The sequence below is a fragment of the Misgurnus anguillicaudatus genome, chromosome 17, assembly GCF_027580225.2.
Source record: "Misgurnus anguillicaudatus chromosome 17, ASM2758022v2, whole genome shotgun sequence".
Lineage (NCBI taxonomy): Eukaryota > Metazoa > Chordata > Actinopteri > Cypriniformes > Cobitidae > Misgurnus > Misgurnus anguillicaudatus.
In genome coordinates this window covers 28957321-28969682 of record NC_073353.2, presented here as the reverse complement: position 1 = coordinate 28969682, position 12362 = coordinate 28957321, and the positions used below count along the sequence as shown (strand labels likewise).

The following is a 12362-nucleotide window of genomic DNA, read 5'->3' as shown; positions in this document are numbered from 1 at the left end:
GATTCGCTTCATGGATGTGTAGCCAACGTATCTACAGCAACTGCATGATGGTATCATGTGAATATGGACCAAAACCTCTGAGGAATTTTTCCAGTACCTCGTTGAATCTATGCCACGAAGGATTAAGGCAGTTCTGAAGGCAAAAGGGGGTCCAACCCGGTACTAGTAAGCTGTACCTAATAAAGTGGCCGGTGAGTATATGTGAGCAGTCATCAATTTAGCAGCATGAGGATGGGCATCAGGCGAATGAATGGTGGGATGAGCATCGCTCCAAATTGGAATTGAACCTGTCCGTCTCAGATTTCCTCGGTGAACGAGGATGAGACAGGGAAACAGAAACAAGGTGCAATTAGTAAAGAGGCCCATCACATGTAGTGTTAAAGGCATTCATACAGTATAATAGATGCGGCATAAGTATGTATAGGAGATGAATTAGGTAAATGCTTGGTTAAAGAGATAAGTCTTAGGCGGGGCAATAGTTTACTCTTTTATTTGTTCATTTTTTACTCATTTATTAAAAGTCACTTGATTTGTGGACAAAAAAGAAGCTGATTTAGAAGGCAACACTGTCATGACCACAACCTTCTTAAAACTGATGCTAATAATCGGAGCGCGCCATTAAAGGGACACTTCACCCATTTGCATTAAGCTTTGTATAGTCAGAATATGACTTACCCTTGTTCCTCGATGTGGAACATACTTTAAGGTTTCTGCAATGAAGGCATCACAGCTGGAACATCAGATTGAGACGGTCTACACTGGATGTGAACATTATAAATACAGACATGAATAATAGCTTTAAGCTTCAGTAGACAATGATTAAAATGTGTAAATAATTGCAACCAGGTTCGACTTTTTGTGAAATGCAGAATAGATCATTTAATAACACAATATAGCTTGAGTAAAAGTGTGATTATAGCTTTTTATAGAAAATGTTTATTCTGTTTCTCGAATCTGACTGGCTGAGAGTCTTTTCCAACCGCCAGAGATATTCCACCAGTACCATCCCGTGAACTGCTTTACCATTTCTATCATTTGCCACTGGTCATTTTAAAATTAGTAATGGAGGCTTGAAGCCGTACAATTACATATTTGCGATTGGATAATGCAGCCACCAGTGCAGACTGTCTAGGACAGTGTTTCCCAACCCTGGTCCTCGGGCACGCCCTCCCAGAAAGTTTTAGATGTCTCCTTATTTAAAACACCTGATTCGACTTTCTTTCTTTTTTAACGGCATACCAGCTTCAAAGGCTATATTCATGGCGAGAATACAGTATAATTAAATCAAAGGCTGATTAAAATAGACGTTTCAAATTTATTTCCTCTAAAAATCTTAAAACCATGCTTGGGCTCACTTGATTAAAAACCTTTTCAAAACTATCAACAGAGTAAAAACGATTTCTCACAGGGGTAAATGTAATACAGTCTAAAAGGATATGTTTAATGGACAATGGATTTTGACAAGATGAACATTTTGGATGGTTTTACCTGATTCGACTCATCAACCTCCTTCTAAAATGGTAAACATGTGCCCCTAACAAGCTGATGAGTCAAATCAGGTGTGTTAAACAAGGAGACATCCAAAACCCTCTGGGAGGGGGCGCCCGAGGACCAGGGCTGGGAAACACTGGTCTAGGACTAGCCTTAAGTCCCGTCTGTGAAAACAGGGTTTGTGTGTAAATTCATGTCAGACACTTAAAACAAGTGCGAAAGTACTAGGATAAACAAGTGCATACAGCGTAGTATGTAATTTTTTTGTGTCACGCTCTTCCCTCTTTCTTGTCACATGCAATAAAAACTCATCCGTATCAGGAATCCATAGCAGAAGCAAGTAGTTTGGCACTAATGAGTCAAACTAATGTTTAATATTGCTCTAGTAGTTGTGTGATTTGGCTTTATATCAGCGTGCTGATATAGTTTGTAAAAACAAACTGGTATAGAATGATATAAAATGATGCGCTGTCATTTGTACAACTGTAACAATAGAAGAGAATGGGGTTGGCGTTTACTAATGATGATATGTTTGTTATCGTTTACTTTAGTACTTATGCTTGTTTTTTAATTGTCTTTGACATGTATAAATACACAGTTTCCCAGACAGGGCTTATCCAGAATAGTCCCAGACCAAATAAGTCCCAGACTAAAATGCATGTTTGAGCTGCCTTAAAGGTGTAGCGGAGGATTTTCTCAAATGTTTGAAAAGAACCGACTTCTTCACTTTTTAAAAAAATGCAATTGCGAAACACTCCTGATTGACAACTAGGAGGACCAATAGTCTTGATGATCCACCCGGAAAAAGAAAATCCTCCGCAATACCTTTAATTTAAAAACATCTTGCACTGATATATTTTAACATGTTTTGTCTTAAGATTCACCCCAGTACTGGTTTTTGTAAGGTATGTTTGTAAAAAACTACTAATATCCTAATTAGAGCTGGGCATAGATTAATCTAGATTAATCACATGCAAAATAAAAGTTATTTTTTGCATAATATATGAGTTTGTGCTGTGTGTAATAATTATGTTTAAATAAATACACACACATTCATGTATGTATTTAAGAAACATTTACATGTGTATATATATTTATTTATATTTATATATATTCTATATTATATATAAATAAAAAAATTATATATAAATAAAACATTTCTTAAATGTACATATATGTATGTGTATGTGTTTACATATACATAATATTTACACACAGCACAAACTCATATATTTTGCAAAAAATTACTTTTATTTTGTATGAGATTAATCTAGATTAATCTATGCCTAGCTCTAATCCTAATATAACTAAGGCCTAATATAATATCCTAATATAACTGGATTAATCCAAACCCTGTCCAGGAAACTGCCCCAAAGTGTTTAAATAGTGTTTCTGCAGGTGAATGTTGTGCCAGATTTTTCCTGTCACAAATATTTGATCGACTGCTCAAATCATTAGATTAGCCTTTCCTACTAATTCTAAAAGCCGATCAGAAACAGAAATAATGGTTGCATAAGTAAGAAATAATTGATGACGGGCAGCTGGATTATTCAAAATAATGCTTTACAGAAACATAAAAAAAATTGTTTGTTAAATGAACTTGTATAGGAGTTATTCGATCTACGTCATCAATGTTCGCGGCAGCCATATTGTTGACATAGAACTGTCAGTCTGTCAATTGACAAGCGAGGCAGCGTGAGTATTATGCATGGTATTATCGATGTAATTTTTTTAAACCGCGCGATGGTGTGTGGTGTAATACACGGCTGTTCTAACAACAGCAAAAAGAACCCCGGAATTAGTTTTTATGCGATACCGACTGTTAGAAAACATGAAAGGAAGGAGACAGAGGAGTTGAACCAGCGAAGGAGAGACTCCCAACAGCAAAGTCTGTCCCCATCATTTTACCATAGGTAACGTTAGGGATACAGTGGGGCAAAAAAGTATTTAGTCAGCTACCAATTGTTCAAGTTCTCACACTTAAAAAGATGAGAGAGGCCTGTAATTTTTGTCAAAGGTACACGTCAACTATGAGAGACTAAATGAGAAAAAAAATTCAGAAAATCACATTGTCTGATTTTTTTAAGAATTTATTTGTAAATTATGGTGAAAAATAAGTATTTGGTCAATTACAAAAGTTTATGTCAATACTTTGTTATATACCCTTTGTTGGCAATGACAGAGATCAAACATTTTCTGTAAGTCTCCACAAGGTTTTTACACACTGTTGCTGGTAGTTTGGCCCATTCCTCCATGCAGATCTCCTCTAGAGCAGTAATGTTTTAGGGCTGTCGCTGGGCAACTCAGATTTTCAACTCCCTCCAAAGATTTTCTATGGGGTTGAGATCTGGAGACTGGCTAGGCCACTCCAGGACCTTGAAATTATTCTTACGAAACCGCTCCTTCTTTGCCCGGGCGGTATGTTTGGGATCACTGCCATACTGAAAGATCCAGCCACGTTTCATCTTCAATGCCCTTGCTGACGAAAGGAGGTTTTGGGTCAAAATCTCACGATACATGGCCCCATTCATTCTTTCCTTAACTCGGATCAGTCGTCCTGGTCCCTTTGCAGAAAAACAGCCCCAAAGCATGAGGTTTCCACCCCCATGCTTCACAGTAGGTATGGTGTTCTTTGGATGCAACTCAGCATCTTTCTCCTCCAAACACAAGAAGTTGAGTTTCTACCTAAAAGTTATGTTTTGGTTTCATCTGACCATATGACATTCTCCCACTCTTCTTCTGGATCATCCAAATGCTCTCTAGCAAACTTCAGACGGGTCCGGACATGTACTGGCTTAAGCAGGTGGACACATCTGGCACTGCAGGAATTGAGTCCCTGGCTGCATAGTGTGTTACTGATGGTAGCCTTTGTTACTTTGGTCCAAGCTCTCTGCAGGTTATTCACTAGGTCCCCCCATGTGGTTCTGGGATTTTTGCTCACCATTCTGGTGATAATTTTTACCCTACGGGATGAGATCTTGCGTGGAGCCCAGATCGAGGGAGATTTTCAGTGTTCTTGTATGTCTTACATTTTCTAATAATTGCTCTCACAGTTGATTTCTTCACACCAAGCTGCTTACCTATTGCAGATTTAGTCTTCCCAGCCTGGTGCAGATCTACAATTTTGTTTCTGGTGTCCTTTGACAGCTCTTTGGTCTTGGCCATAGTTGAGTTTGCATTCTGACTGTTTTAGGTTGTGGACCGGTGTCTTTTATACTGCTAACAAGTTCAAACAGGTGCCATTAATACAGGTAACAAGTGGAGGACAGAGGATCCTCTTAAAGAAGAAGTTACAGGTCTGTGAGAGAAAGAAATCTTGCTTTTTTGTTATTGACCAAATAATTGTTTTCCACCATAAATTGCAAATGGATTCTTTGAATGTCTAACTGTGTGATTTTCTGGATTTTTTTACTCGTTTTGTCTCTCATAGTTGAAGCGTACCCATGACGAAAATCACAGGCCTCTCCCATCTCTTCAAGTGGGAGAACTTGCACAATTGGCGGCTGACCAAATACTTTTTTGCCCCACTGTATATGCCTCACAGCAAAGTCTGTCCCCATCATTTAATCACATATGGTTAGCTGTAAGCAGTGGCTGAAACTGCTCTTTCAAATAAGCTGCCATAAATTGAGACAGTTATTAAATTAGGATTAATAACTTTATGAACATAATTATAGGTCTGGCATTGATACTAGGTAGGGAATTAAGGGCCGTTCACATTATAACGATAACTATAAAAAATATAGTTTTGAAAATCGTTTTATATTAAAGAGATTAGCGGAGCTCCCACCAAAACTATAACGATGCAGATACAATGAATTGAACTTCAACTGCACGAGCACTTAAAATGACAGTGAAGCTCATTGAGGTCTATAACATAAGATTACCTGCAGTTGCTGTGAAAATTGACGTAATGTTTTTTAATCTATTACATTAACTAACTGTTATGCCAAAAGGTAAGAGATTACACAAACTATTATATTCACTGTTTAGAGTTACGCGAAACGCAGCGTGTTGAGGACATACAAGCAATATTAAAGGCAAGTGATTTGCGCGAGTGCCGTGAGCGAATTAGCATAAACGTATTGTTTGGTGATGTGGACGATAATATAGTTATCGTTATAATGTGAACGGCCCTTCAGTGCTTGTATGATGTATGCGGATACTGTATGAACGATATAGTTATAAATATCCAGATAAGTTGCGCCTGGCAATAAGGACGGATCTTTACTTAAGGCTATTGGGTCTATTTGATATGGTTCCACACCAATCAAGCTCATCTTCTCTTAATACTGACGAGATGATGCCATTTAGGCTACTGCTCCCCTCAAATCTACGTGCGGCTAGGGGCAGGACAGATGTCATGTCAACAAGATGGCCGCGGTTAGCTACTTCCAGTGTTTGCGAATAAGCCCTATACAGGGAGTGCAGAATTATTAGGCAAGTTGTATTTTTGAGGATTACTTTTGTTATTGTACAACTACAGTGCTCTTGGTCAATTCAAAATGTTAACAAACCCTCAAACCGGAACATTTAAAGGAGCATTTCACCCATAGAAACATTAATCTTCATTGAAAGTGTCTCATATTTGTAGTCGAAATGTAACATACATTTCGAATTTGGTGCCAATTTGACTGAGAAAAGGGCTGTTTGTAGTCTCACCTGCTCAACAAAGATATTAGACTTCCTTCTTTCAATGATGCAAAATGATGATTTTTACATCATTGAAAGAAGGAAGTGCAACACTGAAATATATATTTCTCCTGTTTCAGCAGCAACTGAGGAAATTATGCACGACCATTCAAAAACATGACTAGGGTTCTAACTATACAAAGATTAATGCAAATGAGTGAAGTGTCCCTTTAAGTAGTAAAAGTGAAATTTTGGCTTTCTTAAGAGAATATTTCTATGTACATCATTATTAGGCAACTATTAGTGTGCAGAATTATTAGGCAACTAAATGAAAAACAAAGATTTTACCATATCACTTGTTTTTTTTCACCTGTTAAACTGAGAATAATAAACAAACTCTACATTTACAAAAAAAATTAATAAAACAATAAAAAATATATAAACTCAGTGTCCAATATAGCCACCCTTCTTTTCGATAACAGTCACAAGGCTTCCATTCACGGAGTCAGTCAGTTTCTTGATCTGGTCTGAACCAACATTTTGTGCAGCCACAACCACAGCCTCCCAGACACTGTTCAGAGAGGTGTACTGTTTACCTTCACTGTAAATGTCCTGCTTAAGAAGGGATCAAAAGTTCTCAATAGGGTTTAAGTCAGGTGAAGAAGGGGCCATGTCATTAGTTTTTCACCTTTAAGGCCTTTGCTGGCCGGCCATGCAGTGGAGTGCTTTGGTGCATGTGCTGAGGCGTTGTCTTGCATAAAAAAGTCTTCTTGAAAGATGCAGATTTTTTCCTGTACCACTGCTTGAAGAAAGTTTCTTCTAAAAATTGGCAGTAGGTCTGAGAGATGTTTTTTATTTCCATTTTCAACCCAAAAAGGTCCAACAAGCTTATCTTTAATAATACTTGTCTGTGCCTGCCTGCCTGTAATGTAGAAGACACTTTCTTCAAGCAGTGGTACAGGAAAAAGTTTGCATCTTTCAAGAAGACTGATTATTTTGCAAGACAATGCTCAATCACATACATCAAAGTATTCGACTGCATGGCTGGCCAGTAAATGCTTTAAAGATGAAAAACTAATGACATGGCCCCTTCTTCACCTGACTTAAACCCTATTGAGATCTTTTGATCCCTTCTTAAGCAGGACATTTACAGTGAAGGTAAACGGTACACCTCTCTGAACAGTGTCTGGGAGGCTGTGGTTGTGGCTGCACAAAATGTTGGTTCAGACCAGATAAAGAAACTGACTGAATCCGTGAATGGAAGGCTTGTGACTGTTATCGAAAAGAAGGGTGGCTATATTGGTCACTGAGTTTATATATTTTTTTATTTTTTATTGTTTTATTAGTTTTTTGTAAATGTAGAGTTTGTTTATTATTCTCACTTTAACAGGTGAAAAAAAAACAAGTGAGATGGTAAAATCTTTGTTTTTCATTTAGTTGCAGGGCTCCAAACAAAAAAAAATCAATTAAGGAGCCATTGGCTCCTATAGACGGTTTCATCGGACGCACGTGATACACGTCTGGATCCTAACCTTACTTCCGGTTTCGCTTTTTTTAAAGGTCTGACTAGTTGCTAAACGGATCTCTTGAACAAATGCCTCGTCGCAAAATAACAAATGTTTTGGTTTCCTATGTAATCTATGTGTTGTTTTTTGCTTGTTATATAAATAAACTATGTTTAAAGGACTTTGTTGTTATTTATTCTTAGCGGAGTTTACCGGAAGTTACGTGCAGCCGCTTGTTTATGTTGTTACTGCTGAAACGGTCTATAGGGGAAAAAACAGGCGCCAAATAATTTTTTTAAGAGCCACATAACAATGCACTTACTTTTAGCAGGCATGAAAATGGTCAGGGGTGAAAAGGGTGCTTGAGGGGCGACGTGGCCTCTGATGGGGCCGGGAGGTGGGGGACTATCCCAGAATAAATATTATGGCCTCATAAGGGGTAACTTAACTTGTTTATTCTTAAGGCATGTGATTGGCCAAGGACAAAAAATGAGGAAGGAACCCAACATCCCCCCACACCCCTGCACGCGCAGAAACAAAATGCACACCATAACAAATGCAAAAAATACATTATGACCATTATTTCAATTATTTAATTCTGACGGACAATTTAGGTTGTAAATTTAAAATGTAAACATTTGACTAGTAGGTTATCCAAAACCATGTTTAATTAAATGGGTTAATACATGTGGAAAGCTGTAACAAGTAGCATTCCCTTACCATTTGACATCTGCAATAATTTTATTTTGCCATAATCTGACCATCAGTCACAAGGCCATACAATTTTAAGTTGGCCTTGGAATAGGGTGGACCTGAATGCCTACAGTACGTGTATTTTAAAATTACTTAATTTTACAATATAGTACTGGTTAAATGAATTGCATTATGGTTTTTGAGTCATGAGTTGAATAATTTTCAGATAAGCAAAAAAGTGATGTTGGAAAATTAAATAAGAACAAATCAAGAAATTACAAACATATAAAATAGAAAAGAACAAATTTACAAATAAAGTAAGATCTAACAGTATTGATTAGGTAGAGAAACAGTATTAAATTAATATAGCACTGTTTTCATTCTATAAATTAAATATAATTGATCTTTTTAAAGCTATAAAAGTGATTTTCCTTTTGTCTTCTGTAGTCTGATTTACATAACGACTCAAACATAAGCTTTTCTTATAAGATGAACTGTCCCTTTAAGAACGGAGAAGCACTGATCTTTACACTAGCTGCGTTTACATGGACATTTGTAATCCGTTTAAATGATCAATCTGAATAAAAATGCTCCATGTAAACACCTCAATCGGACTAAAAAGTGGCAATCTGATTAAAAATCTAATCCGCTTGTTAGGGGTGGTTTATACCTTTTTGTAATCCGCTCAAAAGGACATGTATACACTTGATCGGATGGATAACTGAACCTGGGACGCTCTGCGCATGTGCCATCTTTTCTTTTTTTAATGACGTTGGTAAACCCACTGAAAGGCGCATTTCCGCCACCTGCAGAACGGGAGTGTTGAGCATATTCACACGTGCAATGACGTAGAATTGCCGTAATGACATGTGACGCAAATATTTGAGTTTGTTTTGTTGAAGGAAGTCACAAGAAGTGATTTGTCTTGTTAATCTTGTTCCTATTATCCTTCCAATTCCCCATAAAGTGATACAAGACAGCGTTGTCCGGTCAGTCCATGGTTTATTCTCTGATCCACAAACGCGTGTGTTTGGACTCGCTCTCGCGAACGGTCTCTGCAGCACTGCGTGAAGTAAAATACGCTTTTTGGGCACACGTGAATGGGTGTTTTTGCTGCTGCTTTATAATCAGCTTTGGCACAAAGCAATCTTGAAGCAGCGTGAAACTATATTTGTGCAATGTGCGCATGTCAAATGATCAAATCTGATGTAAATCTTGTGTCATATAAACACGCACGTCAATCACATTATTAAGTGTTCATGTTAACGCTATGATAGGATTTATTAATCGGAAGGATTTTAATCCGATGGAGGCAAAATGTGTCCATGTAAACGTAGCTACTGACACATCTGATCAACTGCTCACTTATAATTGTCTGTTTTTATGAGTATACTTGCAGAGACTGTGGCATTACAAGATTATTTGTGCGTATATCTCCTGTCAAGCCCAAAGAAATCATGTGTTTGCGTGATTTTTAAAACGCGCATTGGGCTTGAGTGTGTGCACGTATGCGCACAAAAAAACGCTCCGTTTAGCATCTTTGTCGTTCAAATAGTCTAAAATCCAGGACGTTTTAAAATGTCTTTCGGCACGGTGTTCATTGACTGATGCGGAAAGATGAATCCCTGTGTCTCTGGCGTTCTCTCCCGTGCTCGTTTTGGCACAGCTGCTGGAGCCTGCTTTTTGTTAGCAGTAGCAGAGTGACGCAATCTCATTCATTTCAATGGAAACCTGGCGACTTCCGGCGACACGAGTGAAAGTGACCGTTGGCGACCGTATGCGCGTGTCCAGCGACGCGAGAAAGTTAAGAAAAGTTTTACTTTATGCAAAGGTCGAGCGACTTTCGGGAGCGACTACCAATGAGAACAAAGCAGTGGAGTTCACGTCATCCTTCTCTCGTCAGTTACTTGCGTGGATGGTACTCATTTGTTTATGACAAGCAGATTTAGAAACGCCTCATTGAAAGAGACAAGCGACACACAGCGATATCGTCGCTGGCTGTCTGAACGAGTGGTGACGTTCACACAACGCATCTCATTTCATGAAGTTAAAAAAACAAATGAAGCGATAGGCTACTGGTTATAAAACATGCACATATAATGCAAATTTTACAATCAAAGGGAGTAAATTTGTATTGTCGCCAATGGCGACCTTGACAGAAATTTCACTCGCAAATAAATATATTTGGTCGCAAATGCGACCATTTTAGTCGCAGTTTGGAGCCCTGAGTTGCCTAATAATTCTGCACACTAATAGTTGCCTAATAATGGTGTACATAGAAATATTCTCTTAAGAAAGGCAAAATTTCACTTTTACTACTTAAATGTTCAGGTTTGAGGGTTTGTTAACATTTTGAATTGACCAAGAGCACTGTAGTTGTACAATAACAAAAGTAATCCTCAAAAATACATCTTGGCTAATAATTCTGCACTCCCTGTAGAAGCAATATCAGTTGAGTTACAGAAACTTTTGAAACACTTACGAATAATCACAGTGCCAAAGGTATTTCTTTCCCTTTCGATCCATTGTATGTGGCAACTTGCAAAACCTTCCTTACAGCATCACCTGGACCATTGCTACCAAGCGGATCTGAAACAAAATAAATTATAATTTAGCACTTTGCAGGCTGCATTATTCCCATCTTAATCCCACATCACTTATAGCAGACCTCTAAAATGGTACACAATGTGTTCAATCTTGGACTTATGAAAAATTATGCAGACAACAGGTAAATACATCTTTAACAGATTTAACTAGTTATTTTACATTTTTTTAAGAATTATTCTCAACATACCGAGCCAGACTGAATTTCATGAAACCTTCAAAGATGTTACTGGGGGAGAAAAGTAATATTACAAATATATTCAAGAGCCACAAGCCATGCGGTACTTTATACATACTAACAATATTTATTATATAAGCAGTAACTTACCTTATACTGCTGCTGCAGTATTGTGTAGCCTACTGTGCATTGTTAACTTACAAGTATACTGCTTATACAGTATGGTTTACAGATATACAATTATACTGCAAACATTGTTTACTATTCACAAACATACAGAAACAGCAATACTGTTTCTGTTACAAGTACTGCACAGTAGTACTGTACTAACTTCCACAAAGAATAAATAAAAGTAACATTATCAAAGTCCCTGTAGTGTAGATTATTTTCGAAGACAAGCAAAATAACGTTATAACATGCAAGTAAAATTGACTTGCAAGTCCTAATCATTGCAAAAGCGTGTCAACTAAGTTACCACATTTACAAATAAAGTCCACACAGCGGTTATTCATGCTTGTCGTCTGCCCTCGCCTTTGGGAAAACAAAATATTTTTATTTCAGACCAGGTATTGAGTCAGTTAACTTCACAGTTAGCCACTAGCCAGACCCATAAACAAACACAATCCGACACGTATGATGGAGAAAAGAGTGACTGATCAATCGATGCTAAAACATTTAACGTTACTCACTTTATGCCATATTAGCTCATACTTTTCAAAGAAAATAAAGAAAGATGAATATACTCTTCACACTTACCTAACGCCGTTTGGATCTCACCGCGTGGAATGTATCTGGAACGTTTCTTCATGCGCATGCGCGGTTCGTCTTGCGCGCCAATTTGTTTTTAAAAATATACATCACAATATAAAATATTAGATTATATAAATATATCAAAATAAATATATCCAGTGCTGAAAACGGACAGTAGTGATACATATAAGCGTTATTAGACGTTTATATTACTCTACTAATTTATAACCTATTTAAGAAAGCATCTGGGAACATTAAATATTTTAAATTTCAGATTATATAGATAGATTACATAAACAAGATGCTGCACATTTTCGTTATTTTTTAGATACTACTTTAATATTTGTAATTTTTTTATTTCATTTACTTTGTTCCTGTAAGTGTTTATAATTTCTTTTTATAATTAAGTCAAGATTCAAAACAGTGATCCACTTTTCCCAAAAAAAAAAAAAAAAATGTAATTTAAGGATGTCCCCGTTTTTGTTGTGTTCTCCATAACCCACATAAAA

At 37.2% G+C, this 12362-nt stretch overlaps 1 long non-coding RNA gene across 1 annotated transcript; it reads right to left on the bottom strand.

Annotated features, from left to right (window-relative positions):
• Positions 1-518: 518 nt before the first annotated feature.
• LOC141350278 (uncharacterized) lies at positions 519-12205 on the bottom strand. Its single transcript, XR_012358368.1, has 4 exons — positions 11860-12205; positions 11116-11154; positions 10804-10910; positions 519-758 (listed from the first exon to the last, which is right to left on the bottom strand). It is a non-coding gene; the product is annotated as an uncharacterized lncRNA (long non-coding RNA).
• Positions 12206-12362: the final 157 nt, after the last annotated feature.